Source organism: Pleurodeles waltl, chromosome 8, assembly GCF_031143425.1.
Source record: "Pleurodeles waltl isolate 20211129_DDA chromosome 8, aPleWal1.hap1.20221129, whole genome shotgun sequence".
NCBI classification, from domain to species: Eukaryota; Metazoa; Chordata; class Amphibia; order Caudata; family Salamandridae; genus Pleurodeles; species Pleurodeles waltl.
In genome coordinates, this window is record NC_090447.1 from 517466426 (window position 1) to 517472425 (window position 6000).

Consider the following 6000-nt stretch of genomic DNA (forward strand, 5'->3'; position numbering starts at 1 on the left):
CCTCTTGCCCTCTGCACCTCATAAAGCAGACAACGTGAAGGTCCTGGTGTCTGAAAATTAGTACACTTGGACAAGTTCAGCATATTTCAGTGGGGCTCACTTCTTGCAGGGTGGACGTTCACTCTGTAAAAATAGTGGGTGGACGTCGTACACGCGCGTGCACCCCCGACTTGTGCGCTGGGATTGACGTTGCTGTATGCGAGCACACCGTCTCGAGCCACTCTGGAAATATTTCCCTGTGATGATGCACCTGCTGTTTTGTTTCCCTTGTCAACGGTCGCCCGTCTCATTCCCATCCATCTCTGAACCACACTCCCGCCTCTGCATTTACTAAATCCTGTATTCCCCACACACAGCCAAACTTTCACCGTTCCCAGCCTGCCCTCCCTGTAATTCTTCGCCCACCCCTCGTCTAAAACACATACAACAGAAACGGTACGTGAAAGAACCCCTGGCCTTGTGGACACGCCAGACTGTATGATGCACAATGCCTCTGAGGGAGGTGATGTGTGTAGATTATGCAACAGGCACCGCACCACCAGTGAGGACTAAAATGTGCTAGAACTCGAAGAATGTAAATCGGCGCTCGTCTCAACCACAGTAGTTTGGAAACCAGACTACTTTCACGTCCTGTGACCACCGCCCGACTCTTCATTTAACCAATACAAACACAATCCATGTTCTATAACATCCCGCAGCATCTGCTCGGTTTGAATTCAGACTCTTACCCACTAAACCAAAGCAGTACCTGTTTGCCAACGCTGTGCCGAGGCCGAGCACCCCCTGCACTCGGGGCTGCAGAAACGGTACACGGGGTTCCGAGCCATCCTGCCGCCGGTGCCAGCCCGAGCAGAGCGAGGGTCTGATTTACAGCAGGCTGAGGGAAGGCAGTGTCTCTTCCCTTTCAGACCAGCGCAGCTGCAGAGCCTGCCCATTGACGCCGTCGCCATGCAGCAGCAGTGGCGTAAGGGCGGTCGCCAACTCTTGGATCACGCTTGACTCTCAGGACAGGGTCAAAGAGGGACAAATGGAGAGCAGGTCAGAACTACAAGGGAACGGAGAGCGTTAAAGAGGGGCACGCAGCTACAACGCTTTTAATTGTATCACTGGGCGTATAATTGCTCCATACGCCTCTGTTTTCTATAAAGCAATATAGAAATTGACTGACGAATGTAGAGTCTACACAGTGTGTACATGGCTGCAAAAGATATTTGTTATCCAACAGGAGCAGCTTCAGCGACGATGACCTGTGGCTTATACCATTTAAAGCCAACTCCCTGACCCTGCGTCCCTCTCCCTGCCTTTCACAGCCTACCCCTAAAACTACAGAACCCTAACAAAAGATAACATTGTAAACGGAATGGTTCATTGTCCATGCAACATACTGCCTTCCTTAACAGGACACAAAAGAAGATAAAAAAAATGGAAACACACAATAGTGAAAAACAAAAGGTGTTCGGCATACCCAGTAAATTCAAACCTACTCACAACACCAACCAAGAATTAAAAACGCACCAAATAACCAAACTTCTCAGGTAACCATCTCATCCTGGTATTTCAATGCTCAACAGTCTCCCCTCGTGTTGCAAAGAACGGGTCCCAACATTACTCGAAACAACTATGCCAGAACATCCACCTAGGCCCAGCTATTGACTCCGGCCACTCGTCTCTTGCATGCCATCTTGAAAAACGGGCACATGAGATCCTGACATATTCAAGAGTACATCTTCGTTCTCCCATTTCAAGTCTACCACCAAAAAGTGTTCCAGGCCTCCATGAAACCCTATTCAGATTCCAGGATTTTCCTCCTTGTACCCTCACAAATTTGCAGAACACTTAACCAACCCAAAGGACTCATTCATCCAAACAATCCATTCCCAGCAGTCCGAGGGTACTTAATCCTGACCCATTCACCCACGTAAAATGGTGGTGGGAAGACTTGCTTTTATTCTTATCAACATACTGTTTCATCATGTGTTGGTATGCATTAACACATTCATGAACCTTACCAAAATCAACCTCATTTTTTACCCGACAATACTTCTTATGCCATTAGGAAATAAGTTGAAAACACAACCTACGTCCTCTTAACATTTCAAGTGGTGACAAACCAGTAACAGAATTTAGAAGAATTCAATACATTAACAGTCACTTGCAGTGCCTTCCATCATGCTAACCCACTCTTCAATGCTAGCTTTATAGATTCTCAGACCACCCAGTTAAATATTTCAATTTGCCCATTGGTCTGGGAATGATAATTGGACATTCTTGTGTACATTGCCACACCTACTAATGAATACATCATATTCCTTACTCATAAATTGAGGACCATTAACAGAAAATATTTCTTCTGACAAGCTTTTTCTGCGGAAATCATCTTCCAGACATTTAACTATCACGTCAGCTGTCACCCATTCCACCACCCTTACTTAAGACCATTTGGTGAAATAATACACAAGCACAACACCAAAAGCTTCTTTTATAAGAAGCACATAAAAAGGTGGAGCCACTTTATCCACTTACATGAGAATTCTACCACACCATAAACTACTCTTTAACTTTAAAAAATGCAGCTAAATCACCATTCAAATGGCTTTTGTTGGGCCATCCTTTACCCAAATACTCAATAACTAACTCCAACATTATTCCCCATAGCTTCTAGCCACGACTCGTGGGAAATAACAGATTCTTATTTCAAGCATCCAAATCTTCAATAGTAAAGGCTACTTTATATTCTTCACTCACACCATCTCCATCGCCCCTCTGCTTGAGGAAACCATGACATGCATTCTACAGGTATTTTGACCCTATCTCCCCCTCTGCTTGAGGAAACCATGACATGCATTCTGCAGGTATTTTGCCCCTACAGAAACATATTCCACAGAAAACTGGGATGACTGGATTTTTGCTGCCAGACGCACCAAACTCCTTCCTTCTCCTGGTGATAAGACACCGGTCAAAGGTGTATGGTCAATTCCCAACATAAACATGTGGTACCTACAAAAAATGTCTAAAATGTTCAGTACTCTATATGCAAGTAAGCAGCTCTTTTTAAATCATATTAAAGTTGCATTCAAACTCTTTTACAGATATAGAGGCATACAACACCACCCATTCACTATTGCCACCATGTTGTAACAGCGCTGCCTTCAGCCCCACATACCTAGGAACCACCATCACACATTCCTTGCCAATCACAAATAACTTCAAGGATGGTGCTAATGCACCAAACATTCTTCAAATCTGTAAAGGCATACTGTTGATCATGTCCCCACTCAAATAAGGTTTTCTTCCTCAGTAAGTGCCTCAAAGGTTCAACCAAAGTAGGGCGGTTTAATGCAAATTTCATGCAGAACTCATTTGAGCCAATAAATTGCATTAACTTGTACATGGATTGGGAATGCCGGGCATTCATAATCCCCCCAATGTGATTCTGTTTAGGCTTTTTTATTACTTCAAAAATTCAATTATTTTATAGAATAACAAAATTACATGCAGTATTGGTGGTACATAATTCAAGGCCACATGTACCTACATTTGAGTCCTTATATGAGCAAAGGAAGTAAGTACATAGCAGTAAAAAACAAAGGAAATAAGGTCTCATAGTCATGGTAAGTTGTGGATACACTACATTAAGTGTAGGAGAAAGGAAAAATGATAAAAACTAAAGAGAAGAGTGATCTATTGGTACATTCGAAAATATATATTTCCCTACAATTGTTCATGGTGGATTAATTGTTTTCAAGATAATAGTCCAGTTTATCCCATATGTGCCTTGTTTTAGTTTTCCATGGGGATTGTTGTACACTAATATTATTAACACCTGTGATAAAATAACAACCATTCTTTCCAATTCTAAAAATAACTTTTGAGAACTTCTTCCAAGTACATAAAATGATCGTACAACCTAGTGTGATACGTTTCATTAATTATATTTGAGCCTGTAGGTCCAGTTATCAAGTAATAAATACATTGGCGAGGCTTGATCTGTAGGACATTTCCTATAAATATAATTATCTCTGACCAGAAGTCTTGTAGTGTTGGGCAATAAAACAACTTGTGAGCAAGATCTCATGTCGATGAGTCACATTTTTGATAAACAGGATTTTCTCGGAGTTATAGTCTCTAAAGCCTCTGTGGTATCCAAAATATTCTGCGTAAGCTTTGGAGCGTAGTTTGAGCGAGAGACAGTGTCATCGTATTCAATAGTATCCAGTTTATAGATGTCTTGAAGAGAAGCAAAGAGGGCTTGTTCGGATTTATTGCACACCTAATTCACTGTGAATATACCTTTAGTAGACAATTCGTCCCAGTCTATGACCTGATTCTGTTTAGGTTTAGTTCAATCTTTACAAACTTCATGACTGAAGTACTTCGCCCAAGTAGATCTGAATTTACATTAAGATGAGCTCAATTCTTTCTCCTCCAGCTCTCTCAAAATTGCATGTATGTTGGTGTAATGTTCAGCACAGTCCCTTCCAAACATCAGGATATTATCTTGAAAACTAATACACCTGCTACCTTTATCTGTGCCTCCTTCATTAACTACTGTACCACAGATGCAGTGCTTATCAAGCCAACCAGCATTACACACAAACTGAACGTTCAGAAAGCTTGTTGAATATCTTGAATCTTCACGCAACCCAACTTGATGATGCATGCTAGTGAGGACCATAGAGAAATCCACCATCATGGTAATGTCTTTGCTATCCCCACACACAAAAGCCACTCAAGAAAACCCTTCTGTCCACATGTCTTCACACATAAAACCACACTGGGATTCAACCCAGAATGTCACTTGTTATTATCAGCGATGCAATTGATTTTGTTTCCATCATCTAACTTGCAGTCTCTCCCAAAGTGTCCCTTCTTTTGGCAATCATTGCATATTTTGTCAATAGCCAGACATCTTTTACATTTCCAACATGGTACAAGCTTCCAAATCTGAAACACAATGATGATTTACTAAAAAAGTCATTGCCACAGGCAACATTGCTTCCCTTTACTGCATTTATTTGTAGTATCTCTCCTTGTAAATTTCAGTTTTTTTGTTTTTAAACGTTTTTTGTCTAATTTCATCACCTAATTACAACATCGTTTTAGTCTTTGTTTTTCCCACTGACTATACACACACACATATAGATATATATATATGACGTTATAGTTAGGAAATACTTGTAAAAAAAAAACTTCGAAATTCACTGAAAAACCCAAAGGTTACAGGGACGTTACAGTTAGGAAATGGAATTAAAAAAAGGTACAAATTCATGAAAAAAAACAAAGGTTACAGGGACGTTATAAATATGTTCCTCATTTACTTGTACAAAACTTAATAAATTCAGCAGTTATAGTTACCTGAGTTAATTATAACTTGTGCTCCAGTACCACCCAACCCCATGCTGTGCATGACCCTTTCACAATAGGTGAGAGAGGGTGTATCTGGGGGTGAGAGTGGCTGTCAGATTGTCTGTCTGGTTGTAAGAGTGCCTACATCAGTGTTTTAGTGGGTGCGTCAGTGTGCAGACAGGTCTGTGAGTGGGTGCATGAGGGTGTCAGTGGGTCTGTCAGTGGGCGTGTGACAGACTGAGTGGGTCTGTGAGTGGGTGCCTAACTGTCTGAGTGGGTCTGTGCATGGGTACATGAGGGTCTGACTGGAGCTGTGAGGGAGTGCATGAGGGTCTGAGTGGGTCTGTGAGTGGGTGCATGAATGTCTGAGTGGGTCTGTGAGTAGGTGCTTACATGTCTGAGTGGGTGTGTCAGTGGGAGAAATTGGTTGAAAGAGAGAGAGAGGGAGAGAGAGAGAGAAAGAAAATGAGAGGGAGACAGATAGAGAGTGTTTTAGGATTTGATGTATGTCCTGCTTAGAATGAGATATTTCTGTACAATTTAAAATAAAAAATATATCTGTCATTTTAAAAAATTAAACTAATCTATTCTTCATTTTTTTTTTTGTAAAAGAGGGAAGCAAGTCTAACTGGACTCGGCACCTCAGGACATAGC

The 6000-nt window shown here is 41.6% G+C and overlaps 1 protein-coding gene across 2 annotated transcripts in view; it reads right to left on the bottom strand.

The window, feature by feature from the left end:
* Positions 1–881, bottom strand: part of PPEF1 (protein phosphatase with EF-hand domain 1) — a 471481-nt gene extending 470600 nt beyond the window's left edge. For both annotated transcript variants that reach the window (XM_069204506.1, XM_069204505.1), the window contains exon 1: positions 749–881. The gene's annotated coding sequence lies outside the window, so the exon portion shown is untranslated. The remainder of the gene's footprint in view (positions 1–748) is intronic.
* Positions 882–6000: the final 5119 nt, after the last annotated feature.